General features: G+C 35.7%; 1 protein-coding gene and 1 pseudogene across 1 annotated transcript in view; one reads left to right on the top strand and one right to left on the bottom strand.

Moving 5' to 3' along the window:
• NKAIN2 (sodium/potassium transporting ATPase interacting 2) overlaps window positions 1-16,358 on the bottom strand; it is an 878,428-nt gene that overhangs the window by 406,123 nt on the left and 455,947 nt on the right. The gene's annotated exons all lie outside the window — the stretch shown is intronic.
• On the top strand, window positions 871-15,258 carry LOC129067739 (cytochrome c oxidase subunit 6A1, mitochondrial-like; annotated as a pseudogene).

Genomic DNA, 16,358 nt, shown 5'->3' with positions numbered 1-16,358 from the left:
AGACTGATACTATCTGATCAAATGTAGTGTTGTCAGTAGGCAGAGTCTCGGAGAATATGTTAAAATTATGACAAAAATTGACAAATTTGAATGTAAATTTAGTATTAAAATGGCCTTTGAAAGAGAGCTTAATATGTATTAACTTTTCCTAAAGATTAAAAAAAAAGGTCAAGTAATGATGATTTGCAAGCACTAGAAATAGTTGTTTTACCACACATATATTAGTTTCTTTCAGTTTTTTAAATCATTTTAAGGCTAAAATTACTAATTCTTAGCTTAAATATAGGATTCAAGGATTTAAAAGTTTAAAAATTATCTTCCTCTTAAAAATCTCTTAAGAGTAAAACTGAATTGAGCCCAAATCAGCATAATAAATCAAGTTTTATATTTTAGTAGGCTTATATATTGTATCTTCATCAAATAATTATTTTATCTTCATCAAATTACTGTGCAAGTCTGTAACTCCTTAGTCCAGGTATTGAGAATACTAAGGTGACGATAGTCTTGGATTGGACATCCATGTAGCATCCTTAGGGTTTTTCCTGGTCAATGATTATACAACATTAGCCTTAGCTGAGACATGCCTTGCTAATACAAGGCTACAGGGTATTATAAGGTAAGGAGTGTGATGAATGGTAAAAATCCACCCAACAACTTATAAAATCATGTATCTTATTTATTGTTGGTGCATTAATAGTATCATATTCATGTGGAAATTATATTTTTTATAATAGACCCTAATGTAAACTGAAAACAAATACTAATTTATTTTAGTACCAACTTATTTCTGTACTCAGTGTCAGGGTGACGAACATGTAGCTGGAATAAACAGAATTCAACTAAAGCATTCTAGAAGGCAGGCTGTGGTGAATGCTGTGGGCACTGCCAAGGTGCCCCTTTAGGACTCAGGCGCTGATCATTATCCAGCTGCCGGAACGGCTGCCTGTTAATAGCTCACAGCCAAGTCCCTCGTTGGAACTGCCCTCAGCCAAAGTGAGCATCTTCGCTTATGATTATGCCCGCCTCCAGGGGCCACCCTCATCTCATGGCTGCTTCATACTGAAGTACAAATCTTGCAGACTGTTTTCTCAGTTGAGGGAATGTATGAAAGCCAAGCTCAGCTTCACGACTCTATGTAGGACCAGCTCAGACTTCTGGTGCTTCTCTATTACAGCTCAACTTCTGACCAGTCTTCTTGACCTCAGCCTCACTCCATTACAGATGGAGTTCCTGAGAACACTCCCCTATTAATGACCTGCATGTGCATCTCAGAGTTTACTACCAGAGAAATTTAATAATCATTAAAAACAGGAGTGGTCTTGGAAAATGGATGCTAAAGGGCCTCCTCATTGGAGGAGATGTTGTAATGATAGCTCTTGGCGTGCAGTAGCCTTGAAACCATTAACGTTTTTACTAGTGGTGAACTAGGATGGCTTATTCATTCACAGCCAATGAACTAACCTGCAAGCAACAAAGTGACACTGATTCCCCAACATGGAACCATGCCTTAAGAAGACCCATCCAATCTGTAACATAATTACATTGGACTCCCCCTACCATTAAGGTGGGGTGATTCATCAGAGCAGAAACTGAAACATCCTGAATATGGATTGCCTTTCCTATTTATAGGTTTTGGAAGAACCATTAACTGAGGGCTTAAAGTATGTTTGTTTCACCACACAAAATTCCATAATGCACTGTATTGGTACAAAGGACCTACTTTATAGTTAAGGAAGGTGAGTCAACAAATGCCTTGGGGATCTATCAGACTGACAGACTCTTCTGGCTTTTAAATATGCAGATGAGGTACTAACTTGGAGATAATATTGTGCATGGCTAAGTGACTTCCTTCATGATGCAGTAAATGCCATATATGGGTGTCTATTACATAGCCCTAGGTCTCAAATAGGTAGAATAAATAGGTCTGGGAGTGGAGCAGTGGAGTCAGGAGTAGCTCTGCTCACTATCGCCCCAAGTGATGTGTTTGTGGAATTTGTTCTTTCTGTCCCTACAAATTAGGCTCCGTGTATCCAGAAGTCCTGGGTTCCAGAGGAAAAAGCTTCTACAAGGAGAAAAAGCAAGAGTTCCACTAATTTTTAGCTATTCTGCCACCCAGTGACTTTATACATTTTGGTGCAAGAGACCAACAGTGAGGAAAAGGAGTCACGCTCCTGGCTAGGGTAGTAAACCCTGATTGTCAGTGGGACCAGGAAAGGATATGCTTGGCATCCAGGTGAAACAGTGGGGAATCTTCTGCTAATTCTCTACCCAGTTTTGATGGCAATGCATTGGAGGAGTAACCTCCCTTTATAACAAGGTGAACTGTGACTTAGATCGCTCAGATATGAGGGTCTGGATTATCTCAGTCGGTGAGCCACCGAGACACGTGACTAAGGGCCCAGAGAATATAAATAGAATGAGTAGTAGAGGATGAAGAAAAAATATTGGGTTGGCCAAGAATTTTTTTTTGTTTTTCTTCCCCCAGAAAATAAAAGATGCATTTTTTTATTTTCACCAATTAACTTTACTGATTTGGATATTTTTATATGTTGGCTATCTCCCATGTGGTAGAACATTGATCGTTTTCGATTAGTGTCTCAATTTGATCACTATTACCTTTAACTGGTCTACCTGACCATGGAGCATTGTCCAGAGAGAAATCTCTAGCACGGAACTTCACAAACTGCTTTTGATACGTTCAATCAGTCGCAGCACTTTCTCCATACACTGCACAAATCTTTTTTTTTTTTCTGCGTTTCAGTTGCCTTCTTACCTTTCTTGACATAATAAAGCATAAAATAAAAAAAATGTTATGCATTTTCTTCCATCTTCAATATTAAAATGGCTACACAAAAATTCACCCATTTTGATGTTTTTTTTTAAATGAACGTTGACATGACAGTCTAACAAAATTGTTTCAAACTATGTTAAAGACAGCTAACTAGAGCCAGCAAATGAACTTTTTGGCCAACCCAATGTATCAATTGCTGTCCTAAGACCCACTGCAAAAGTGGGGCTATGGCTTGTGCCACTAATCCTGTAAATTCACTTTAGAAAACAAGCCAGATAGTAACCTGTTGGGGCTGTTTGCAGATGGTATGACAGTGTTATCTGAAGCAAGTGGGTTGTGGAATGCAAGGTATGGAATTTAGAGTACCCTGTGATGTGCCACCCAGAATTTCCCTTTAACATGAAGAACTTATTCTTTCACTGTGGCCTGTTAATTTCTCACAGTTGAGTCCTCAAGGAATCACCGCCTGGTCAAAGGGGGTTCTCTCACTCAAGGTCATGTCCCACTTCTGCAGGCAGCCTACATCCAGTGATAGGTCGATGGGGGACTGCAAAGGCCGGTTCATCATACCCCCATTTTGGACTTATATGGAAGATTACCATAGCATTAGAGAACCTCATAAAACCAGGTCATGCCTGTGTTGCAACTGCTGCGAAGTTGTAGCTTTTCATCTGTTCAATCCTGTTTTCTTCTTAAGAGCGTACACCAACAAACTTGCTGTGTATAAATCTGTCTTGCTGCATTGGTATCCCAGGAAAGCTGGCTATGTATGGAATCACTATAGAATATAGTAAAGGAAAAGCCCCCTGGATTTCTTCAGCAAAAACACGTGATTTCATAAATCACTTTGATAAAAATGCCATAAGCATAAATAAAATAACACAAGAAGAAATAAGCAACAACAGGGCTCAACTACATGTGAAAATTTATAAGCCAAGATCAATATCTAAAATATTCTATTATTTACAAATATATTAGATTTCTTAAAAAAATCACACAGGTTATGACTACTTTAAAGAGTAATCCAAATGTCCAGCAATAGGCCAATAATGTCTATTTCATAAAGTCAACAAAGCTGGCCCCAGAGGGTAGTACACAGACTGTTCTTATATAACATATTCTTGTATTCACTTCTGGCTTATGCTGCTGGGTCTCCCATTTAGATTGTTTTCCCTTTTCCTTTTCTTTCACTCCCTGTGCTCACCTACAAAATCCAATGTTTTCTCCACTATGCTGTGTTCTACAATTAGCTATTATTTAAAATATTTAAATGTGGAATAGTTTTTTTTTATTTTTGAATGGAATGATATAGAAAAACATATCTATTAAAGAAATCACTATATATCTGCACTTTTATTTCAAACAGTGCAGACTAGCTATAAGTAATATGGTTATTTGTGAACATGTCCCTATTCATATTCTAATTATTTTTTCTTATGCTTTTTAATTTATTTCTACTACTTTATACTTCAATGAATATAACATGATGGCTTTATTGACAATTTAAAAATAATAGCTATCACATTATCAATTCAATATGCATTAAATATTTCTAAAATAATATATGATTGTGTTATTCTATCCTCAAACAATCATATCAAGTAGATATTATTATTCTCATTATAAAATTCGGTGAATAGACATAATATTAGAATGCTTCTATCATCTTTTCTATTTGACATTATAATAATAGATATACTAGATAGCAGAGGAGAATGCAAAAAATAAATAGAAGTTTGGAAGGAAAAAATTAAACTTTCATTACTCATAGATGATATGATTATTTACAAGAGAATTGGCAGACAAATTATTAGAATTAATTAAGAGTTTGACAATGAAGGATGACCAATATATAAAATCAATTGTATTCCTATACACAAAGAAAAAGAGCAAGGAAATAACATTTCAAAAATTATTGGTTTGGGTGCTCTGCCTTGAGATGTAAACATGCAAGTTTTAATTTTCTCCCCCATTTTTAAAAAACCAAACACAGCACCCAAGGTAGGAAGAGGAAATACCAAAGTATCTTCAGTAATACTTGCTGATAAGGAATCACCATATAAACCCTAGAATATGGGGTGGATGTGGCCAAACTGTGAACAGCTCAGCAACGGAAGTTACAGGAAATGAAAAAAAAATTCTGTTGAGTCCTTTGAGCCTCAGAACTTCTCATGATAAATAAATCACCTCTGGAAGGCAAGATCCTTCCAGTTAACAGAATCCTGGGCTTTAGATTCCTGGACAAGACAATAGATGGAAACAGTCACGTGAGCATGCAAAAGCCAAGTGGCTCAGGTCACTAAGTGGGAGGAGGGGAGCAGATGGAGAACATGGACACAGTTGTGGTCCTCTAGGGAGGAGTACCCAGTTTAGCAAATAAAAACATTCTATGCAACACAGTCACACTAAAAATATATATTTGCTGTTTATTGAAAAATCAAATTATACCAGGCCTCTCTATTTTATCTGATAACTCTACAGGATCTCAAAAATATCTGGAAGTATAGTGCCACACCCTGAAGGAACATGACTGGAAGTCAAACAACGATGAAAAGAGCAAGGATATTGTGAGTAAGGGAAAGATAAACACTACAAGGAAAGAGACCAAAGAAAACAGATCCCAGAAAGTCCTGTCACTGCAAAATATATCTTTTAAATATGACAGCACTGTCTTGAAACACCAGACTCAAGGAAGTAAGCTTACTAAATTAGGCTTAACTCTCAAGACAGAGAGACATGTCTACCCAGAAAGGTCATCAATTGAGTCATTCATGGTAACAGGATTAGAATCACCCCTGGAGTGGTGATGTATTTAAATCTATTTTGATCCATTTATGCTTTCTCCAAAAAAAAAAAAATCTCTTCTTACAAGTTCTGAGAATTCTATTTTATTCAAACTAGGAACAGAAAAAGATAAAAATAAAATTATCACACACAAAAAAATGTGGTCACAAAAAATGAAAACTAAACTCTAATGTTTCAAAATAAGCTAAAAGAAATTAAGAAAGTGAACCACTGAAAGAAAAAGAAATTAGAAAAAGAAAAGCTGGGAAATTAGGTGACTTCACAAAGCAAAGATAAGAAAAAGAACTGACAGCTCTCAAGAAAGATTTAGGAAAACGAATCATCAGAAATTATAATGCAATTAAAAGGTGTATAACCAAAAAAAATAAACTACAGGTGAATACATGGTATATAAAAACTATAAAGGATAATGCAGAAATAAGAAAAGATGTAAAATGGACTCAAGAAAATATGATATATATGTATATACAGGGTCAGGTAGAAGTAGCACCTGCTTGAGTGTGGTTGGTAGGGTAATAATATTGGTGTAATAACTTATAGTTTTAATTTGAACATTTCATCTAAAATGTCATATGGTGTGCTTGAATGTGATGTTGTTATGTTACAGAATTACAGGCTTATGATTCTGTAATAAAAAGATTTTGTAATAAAAAAGAGGCATTATTTGTGCTGGACCCTGTAGACCAAACAGGTGAAAATAAGCCCTGACCAGCATGGCTCAGTTGGTTGGGAATCATCCACAAAGCGAAAGGTCACACTGGTTTGATTCTTGGTCTCTCCATTGATGTTTCACCGAGAATAGGAATCATCAAGGAATTAAATAAAAGTGAAACAAAAAATTTAAACCTCTAATTCAACAAAAGTTTCTTGAAGTAAAAGAGAGCTCAATTTTATATATGAAAAAATAAAATCACTTAGAACATAAAGGAAACACATGAGGTCTGCCCAGAAAAAGTCCAACTGTTGTTAATATAATGAGAATGGCTGGCATGACATCAGTGTAGCCTAGAAGCCAAGGAGAGTCGATTGGAATGTGCATGTGTGAACAATGATGACTTCACAGGGGTGGTAGACACCATTGAGTTAGCATATGTACTGTGTGGCTATCACATTCAAAATGACTGAGTAGAGCAACGAATCTGCATCAAATCTGCCTTAAGCTTGAATATTCCTCAGAGGAAACTATTCAGACGACTCAGAAGGCCACAGCTACAGGCAACTGGTGATTGGAAGCTTCATCATGACAATGAGCCAACGCATGCATCACATCTCTCCTGTGCAGAGTGTTTTGGCAAAACATCAAATCACCCAGGTGACTCAGTTGCCTTACAGCCCAGATTTGGTGCCCTGATATTTCTGGCTTTTCCCAAAACTAAAATCACCTTAGAAAGGAAAGAGATTTCAGATTCTCAATGAAATTCAGGAAAATAAAACAGGGCAGGTGAAGGCAATTGGGAGAACTGTGTGAGGTCCAAAGATGCCTACTTTGAAGGGGACTGAGGCATCATTGTCCAATGTACAGCTTCTTGTATCTTCTTCAATAAATGTCTTTATTTTTCACAGTACATGGCTGGATACATTCTGGACAGACCCGGTATGCCAGTAAAACTATTGATTTTTTGAAAAAAATTGCAGTATAATTTATATATAATAAAATGCTTACATTATAAGTCTTTAGTTGTAATAGTTTTTATAGTATAAACCCATGTAAGCAGTATCCCAATAAAAATAGAGAACATTTCTAGCACCCCAATGATCAACCCAAACATAAGGTGACTACTGTTTTGATTTTATCAATATATCATAGTTCTTCTTTTTCTAGAGCTTAATGTCAATGGAATCATAAAATGCCTGGCTTCTTTCACTTCACACAGTGTTTCTGAGATTAATTAATGTTATGCATGTGTCAGTAGCCTGTTCTCTTTTATTGCATTACAATTTATGAATACCCAATGGGCTTACCCATTCATATAGTGATGGATATTTGGTTTTTTCCCTTGCCTTTTAGCTATTATAAAGAAAACTGTTATTAACATTCATGTTTAAGTTTTTTTGTCGACCTACATTTTCAGTTTCTGTTGGGTATGTCATTAAAAATAGGCTTAAAAAGAAAATAATGCAATCATTATATTTATGTAGAGAATCATTTGAGAAAACCTAACACTAATTTATGATTTCAAAAATCTTGGAAAAATAAGAATAGCAGTGAACTTCCTGAATGTGATCAAGAATGTATAAAAATACCTACAACTAAAATCTTACTTAATAGTGAAAGACTGAATGCTTTCCCTTAAGTTTGGGAACATGGCAAGAATGTTTGTTTCTACCATTTCTATTAAACATAATATTGGGAGTTCTAGGCAACACAACAATACAAGACAAATAAAGAGAATACAGAGAAAAGAATGAAGACAATTGTCCCATTTGTAGATGACTAATTATGTATGCAAAACCCATAAGGAATCTACAAAAATCCTTCTAGAACTAATGAGTGAGTTAAGGTAGGTTACAACCAATAAGATTAACAAATTATATTTCTATATATTAGCAAAAAGCACAGAAATTAAAAATATAATACCATGTACCATGTTCATGTATTGGAAGACTCAATCTAGTAAAGATGTCAATTATCTCCAAATTGAAATACAAGTTTAAAGCCTTTACTCTCCAAATCCCAGCAAGATCTTCTGTAGATATAGACAAAATTATTCTAAAAATGATATGAAAAGATAATCAAAATAATTAAATTAATCTTAAAAAGTAAAGTGAGAAAGTGACTAATATTATAGCCACAGTAATCAAGATAGTGTAGTATTGGCAGAGACATAGACATATAATCAGTGGATCATAATAATAAACTCAGAAATAGTTCCACACAAATATGTCCAATTGATTTTTCACTAAGGTAAGAGGCAATTGAATTGGGAGGGAAAGACCCTTTGCAACAAGTGTTATGGAAGCAATTGAATATTCATAGGCAAAAAATAAACCTTGACCTAAACTTAATACATTTATACAAAAATTTTAAAATGAATTATGGATTCATTTCCATAAAGCTTGTAGAAGACATGGTAGGAAAAAATCTTTGTGAAGAAGGACTTGGAAAAGAGTTCTTAGGTGGCAGTAAAAGCATGATCTATGAAACAATGAGAAAATAGACTTCATCAGAATTAGATATTTTGTTCTGTGAAAGACCCTGCCAAAAGAATGAAAAGACATATTGCAGAGTGAGACAAATTATTTGCAAGCCACATATCTGACAAAGAACCTATTTTTAGGAAGGACATAAAAATAATGCTCAAAACACAACATTTAAAAAGCTAACAATATAATGATAAAACGGGGAAAAGACATGAAGTGACACTTCATCAAAAGAATATACAGAGAGCAAATAAGCACATGGAAAAGGTTCCCAACATCACCAGACATTAGAAACTATGAATTAAGAACATTAAGAAATATCACTACATACCTATTAGAAGAGCTAAAATTAAAAAAAAATAAATCTCACACCAAATGCTAGTGAGAATGTGGAAAAACTGGATCTCTTGTATGCTGCTGTCGGGCATGTAAACTTGTACAGCCACTATGAAAAGTAGTTTGGCAGTTTCTTTAAAACACACAAACAAAAAAAATAACTGCTTACCATATTGTGTAACAATCATATTCCTGGGTCTTCATCCCAAAGAAATAAGAACTATGTCCACACAAAAACATGTATATGATTATTCAGAACAACTTTATTTATAACAGCCTGAAACTGGAACCAACCTAAATGTCCTGTGATGTTTAAATAAATTGTGGTACGTGCATATCATGGAATATTACTTAATAATATAAAAGAACAAATTATTGATACACAAAACTACTTGAACAGATCTCAAAGGCATTATGCTGAGTGAAAAAAAGTCAATATCAAAAGGTGATACATACAACACAATACTCTAGAAATAATACTCTACTAATACAATACTCTAGAAATAATACACTTAGAGAGATGAATATCAAATTAGTGACTGCTAGGGGCTAAGGGATGGTGGAGACAAGCCAGTGAGCATGCCTATAACCGTTAGCACTAGGGAGATTTTTATGGTGATGGAATGGTTCTGCATCTTGATTATTGTGGTGGTTACACAAACCTGCACATTTAGTAAAATAGCACAAAAATACACACATCATGCCAATATCAGTTTCCTGTTTTTGATATTGCACTATTGTGTCAGAGGCTATAAACCATTTCATGGCCACTTGGTGAATGGAGGCAGGGATCCCTGGACTATTTTAGCAACTTGCTGGAATTTATAACTATTCAAAATATAATGTTAAATATATTTTATCATGTTTTTAGAAAGCCATTGATGCTTACTCATTATAGCTAGAATTATTTTTAAAAATGAGTACTCTTAATTTTGCTTTTAGTAAAACATTTTTATCTTCCTAAGCAAAGAGGCAAGTATATGCTAATAAACCTGGTTTACAGAGTTTTTAAGAACCATATGTCTTTGTTTGTATATAAAGTGCTTATCTATTGGATGGAATTGTTAGTAGGTAGCTCTATATGAAACACTATTTTATTATGAGATGTGTAGTTTAGATGATAGTAGATCTTCATGTGATAAAAATCCCATAATGTACAAGTAAATATTAAAGCCAGCATTTAAAAGCAAAGTGTATTGTATTCCTACACATTTTCTGTTTGTTTCCATTTCAAGTAGTAGTTGTTAAAATGTTAACTGCATGTGGATAATGTCAGATAAACTGATTTGGTTGTAACACTTCATCCCCGCATTTTCTGAGCAGCCATGTCAACATTTTCATCTCTTCTGAGTGTCTGCACCACAGAATTTGCAGGGCGTGGTCTTGTCGTCCAATGATGAGCTGCATGCCTGTGAGTGAGTCACTTAGCAATCGAAGCTCAGGTTGTTCTTTTATTGAGTGAAGGCAATATGACACACTCTATCCTGGCTCTTTAGTGATGTTTGTTGTAAACATAGAAAATATCTGCCAAAGCACTGAGAGCTCACAGAAATGCATCCCTTTGTAAAATTAAGATATTAAACGTATCAAAAAAGTTCCTCCCATTAACCACTTACCTTGTAAGTGGAATACTTTATTTATGATTTTAACAAAATTCTTTTAAGTACAACTTAAACAATTCGATACTTTATGTATCGAAATGTTTAGGGGAGTAGCAAGGCAGCCTTTTAGGTTTCAGTGGAAAAGGAGAGAAGGGTCATAGAAAATTTGAAGTCAGTAGTAAAAAAAAAAAAAAAAAGCTGAAAAAGTGATAAAAGGAAGGCAAGATTGACATGGTTTGGATGATTCCAGTGAAAATATCTAATGTAACCACTTTCTACTTCATGAAGTGCCAAGATACCCATTGAACATTTAGTTCCGTTAGGCACCCCGATAGGCACTAACTTTGAGACGAAATGCCATGCACTGCCTGTTCTCACTGGCTCTCAGTCAACGCAAGATGTGGAAATGATGGCTGGTTACTGACTATTTAGTAATTAACGTGGTTGAATTAGGGGCATGAAAATTTTCTCAGGGGCACTGGGAACGCTTATCAGGGCCCAAACTTTGCCTTGTTGTGTGAGGAAACACTCAGGTCGCCTCTAAAATCAGCAAGCTAAGCAGTTTCTATGCATTTCCTAGCTAAAGCTGCATTTAATGTCCTCATTTGTCATCCTCTGTATGAGAGCATTTAAGCTTTATAGAAGAAACTATTAGATGTTTGAGAACCCACAAGCACCCTAAAAGTCTGACCACTCCATCAAGTTCACCACTTCAAACAAAAGATAAGGCAGTCACCGTGCTTGTGGGTGTTCACTGAATATCATGGACGAAATGTTTTAAATCAAAATGGCCAACTACTTTTGCTACATTCTCAACATTCTGGCTAAATATTTATTCTCATAACAAACATTTATTGAGCCCATAAACTAGGCCAGGAGCTTCAGATATAGCAATAAATAATACACAGTTTGCCTTTAAAGATCTCAGCCTCCTGGGGGGAGATGGGCAAGGGCATGAATGATTTTCACATATGAAAACATGTTCTGGGGGATAAAGGGAGTACTCTTAGTTTAGGATGAGTCTTATTCCTGGGAATTCTCAGAGGATGGCAAAATATCATTACTCAACTGCTTTTAATTTCTTTTTATTTTGAAGACCTTCTAAAAAGGAAACAATTTTTTTTTTTACATTTCCACTTTTGAGCGGGGCTCTCGGTTTTGTGGAACTAGACTGCAGTTACAAGAATGTATTTCTTATAACATTAGAAACAATTAGACACGAATGACATTTTGGATAAAAATTTAAATAAAAAACCTGATGAACAAGAGGCAACTACACATATGAGCTTTTAATGGTAATGAAAGGAGACTTGACTTGGGATGGTGAACACACAATACAATATACAGATGATGTATTATAGAACCGTACACCTGAAAGCTATATAATTTTATTAACCAGTATAACTCAAATAAATTCAATAAGAAAGAAAAAAATGACAGCTATGACTATTAAATATAACTTCACAGAAACCCCAGTCACATGTACTTACTTTAGAAACAAGAGGCATCAACTTTACACAAGTTGCTAAAATATTTTTTGAATATTTACTAGTCCATTAAATCCAAAAGCCTGGGAACTACTTGTGATTCTTGGAATGACCCAGAATAAAGTTCTTTTATGCCTGCCAGGTCTGATTACTTCAATTTCTGGGTGTCTAGGTGGAAAGTAGGCTCCTGGGAGCTGCAAGACTACTCTGGCCTCGTGGTAGACCATAGTGGATAGTTTTGGAGGGTTATTATTCTGTTAAGGTGCTATTTTGTCAGGATATTTTGTGGAGATTCTAGAGCCAAGGGTGTCCAGCTTTGTGTGAAGAGCTTGGTTGTAGCAAAAGCTGGTCATGCCCTTTTGTTGTTCATAGGGACAGAAATGTGATGACACAGAGAAACACTCCCAAGAAAACAGAGCTGATCTCTTGTGAATAAGCAAGTGGGTCAAAGCATTTCCATTGACATTCCCTTCTCCCTGGAGATAATTCACTACTTTTATAGAGCCCACATTTTGCCTATTGTACCTGACTTCATTCGACCCCAATATTCACATCCTGAATTCAGCCTTTCCCTCATCCTGTAAGGGGTGGCCGTTTGAAGCTAATGCATGGTGGCCCTGCCTGATAGATATTGCTGATGCGGGGAAAAGCTGACTCTCATGAAATACCTGGGTTTTTGACAGAAAAGGTGTTTGTGGCGACCTCTCTCAAGGGGGTGCAGGAGTCTCAGGTGGGTAGGGTCCATGCTGAGAGGCTGGCCCAAGGCACTGTTTAGCTCACACTGCTGTTGCAGTGTAAACACAGGCCTCAGCCTTCTTTCCTTTTGGTCTGTACTTAGGGATGCTTCAGGGAGTAGTTCAAAGAATGGAGGTTGCCCTGCCAGAAGGGAAGGGGAACAGAAGTGGGCACATATAAAGTATGTTGGGGCTCAATTTGCTCAACTTTTAGAGCAACCAGGGATGGATAAAGTGCAACATGCTAACAGTAGTTTCCCATGATACCCATATGAGAAGTTCATCTGCCCAGCTGGTTACCTAGGCCAGAGGGACACTCCACCATAACTATTACTAGGAATTTACAAACACCATCTCTTATCTCATTGGAAATAAAATTGACCTTCCAGTGTATAAACCTTATTTAACTTTCAGATATTTGACAGTCAAACATTTCTTCAAATCCATTAAATAGTAAAATATGGGACTGCCTGTACTTTTTTGGTGTTGCTTTGATACGTGTGATATTACTGTCATTACTTCATGGACTCTGATTAAATTTAACATTTTAGTAGCTGATTCCCCACTATCTGTCCATTTCCTCCCATGCTCTGTGCAGACCAGTCATTTGCATATGCTAGAAAACAAAAACAAACAAAAAAAACCCCATGATAATGCAAGAGGCAACTAAATATATGAGCTAACAGCTGATACTTGCAATAAAATGGGAATATATCCAAATGTCAAAAGAGTACTGATGATTTTAGCAATTAAAAGAGTAGTACTCTTCGAAACATTTCACAATAGAGCAAGTTCAGCTTTGCCTCAATTAACCCAGGTGTGAATTCAAGGGCAGAAGGACCATGAACCAAATGGATCCTCCACAAGTCCACAGTGCAAGTGTAACATACTCTATCTGGTCACCTTTCAACATATTTTTTAAAGTCCATTTTTAAACCATGGTTTAATTTATGGATGCTAATTTCACGACCTGATAATCTGGCTGTTACTAATTAAAACCTTAAAATGAAATGTGAAAAATATAGAACGGTTAGAAAAACAGAAAATAAAAGTGTTGACTTTGATTTTCCAAAATAACAAAGGGCAGAATGAAAATGAATTTGTTCTGCCCTTGTACCCTGATGCATAATAAAAGATTGAGGGGACAAACTCAATGAAATTAAAGGGCAATATACTTAAATGAATGAACATATTTATTTGCCCAGTGTGCATAATAACATTTTAGCACCCTCAGTTCCTGGAGGTCAGGGAAAACAAATAAAAATACCTGGGATTGAAAAAGAACAGAATAATTTTCTAAGTAATGAAAACATGTATAGCAAATATAGTGGCACAGTTATATTTCCATGCTTCAAGGAGTATCAAAAAATTCTCGCAAAAATCATCCTATCATCAATGAAATGTGGTAAGGGTTCTCACATGTCTTTGAAGTCTTCAGAAATTTCTATTGCTCAGTAAAGAGGTAACTAGAACTCTCTGATTTGTTACCCAATAAAATATATCCCTATATTTTGGGGAAAACATGGGTATGGTATCATTATTTGAATACAAAAATGGAATGTGCTGAAATATTAGCTATGGCTACAAATAGAAGTAAGTCTTGAAGTTAGATTTTGATTTAAATATGTTCTCTTCTATGTTCTATTTTCATAATTTTTGGTGAGACACAAATTCTCTGGGCCATAGTTTCCCTATTTGTAAAATGGTTTGTTGAGGCTTATCACTTTCTTTCTGGGGACTGGGAAGGCAGGCCATGGCTTTATCTTCATATGTAAACTCAGTCGGACACTAAGGACTAAATAGGACCTGTAGCCCACAAATAGTCTAGATGACGCACCATTGCTCAAAGTAAACAAGCAAAGCACCTGTAAGTACAATTCTGTGTGAAATACATATAATTGTAGTCAATGAGAATAAGCTCTAACGATGAAAATGTTCACAAATGCCTCATGGTTGCCATTTACTCAGTGAGATTTGGAATCTCTTTCCCCTGGGGTCTAACAGTGAAAGTCAATAATTTGTCTTGTGGTCTGGGTCACACATGGTGGTAGCAGCTAGGTCCAGAATTTCTGGGCTGCTAGGTTGGTTTGGCCACAGTTGTCTCGGCCTTTTAGTGGCACCCATGGTGAGGAGGGCTCAGCTCACATGTGGAAGGCCCTCACCTCCTTCAGCACACTCTTTTAGGAATGAGTGTGCTGAATGTCCTCCTGAAGTTGCACCACAGACAGCATGAGAGACCCAAGTTCGTGGCCAAGCCCCATTTCCCCATCAGGCCCAAGCCCTTTCCCTGGGGAGATGGTAACCACACTCTATATCATAATTCTCCTGTGCATCTGCTTCCAGCGAGTTATGAAGATGAATAAAGAGAACCTGGCCCACTACCCAGGTTCTTGCATCCTCTTGCTTATGGCAGGAATGGCTTAAGTGAACAACTTAGATTGATTATGAGAAAAAAAATGCCTTGTTATGTTAGGGTCAGACTTTGACCATACAGGGATAACCCACTCGCTCCCCTGATGGGGTTACACTTCATGTTTCTACACTTAGCATTACAATTCTGTCATTTTAATTTCAGCATAACTTCCTTATCTGACTCAGAAACACACACTTCTTTTTATTGGGTATTCAGATTCACAGTTAAGCTCAAAAGTTGTAAGTCAAAAAAGGTAACTTAATGTAAAGAAAGAAAATAAATGTGAAATGGACAGGAAATTTTTTTTAAAAAAAAAACAATGATACAGAGGGATGAGTAATAATGTTAAGATATTATCAAAATTTAAGAAATCCAAAAGTATATCAGAAGGTCATTTTTATCTTAAAAATTATCAATACTAATTTATTGGTAGATAAAGCAAATGTTACTTAAATGAAAATACATAATTTGCTTCACTCTTTCCAAAGAGGATTTGAAGCAAAAGTCAGAAACAGATGTATAACTCCAAAAACAAGACATAAAATTACTTGAATCATTTGGGTAAAGCATTGTGAATCTAACAAAATATCAAACTTGGGGGGATCTTATAATAAGAATAAAACATCAAAATATGAGTACTAATTTATACTATGTTTGTAATCTGTTTATGCTGACCCTGTATAATATTTTTATAACAAGCAAAGTAGTATTGCTCACATTTACTATGCAGTCTATAAATGCCAAAACTATTTCATGAGGCTTTATCAGAGGAGATGGTATTGAAATTCTGAATAGAAATGATTTGTACTTAGCATTTCTCTGGCATTAGAGAAATGATTGGAATTTTTTTCTTTTAATTAAAACTGTCAGCATGGAAGGATTTAAGGATGATCAGAACAAATCCAACCAGAAAAATTCATTAGCCAAGAAAGTTACAGGAAAAGTGAAAGGCAGTATTTACTAGTGTTATAAGAAACGGGTCTACATATTAGGCATATTTGGTGGAGTTATATACATCCGAAATTTCACTGTGAGCAGAATGTTGGAAAA

Source organism: Pteronotus mesoamericanus, unplaced genomic scaffold, assembly GCF_021234165.1.
Source record: "Pteronotus mesoamericanus isolate MK-2021 breed Mesoamerican mustached bat unplaced genomic scaffold, CSHL_Meso_final contig_20, whole genome shotgun sequence".
NCBI lineage: Eukaryota > Metazoa > Chordata > Mammalia > Chiroptera > Mormoopidae > Pteronotus > Pteronotus mesoamericanus.
The sequence above is the reverse complement of the archived record's forward strand: the minus strand, read 5'-3'. Positions and strand labels throughout refer to the sequence as shown.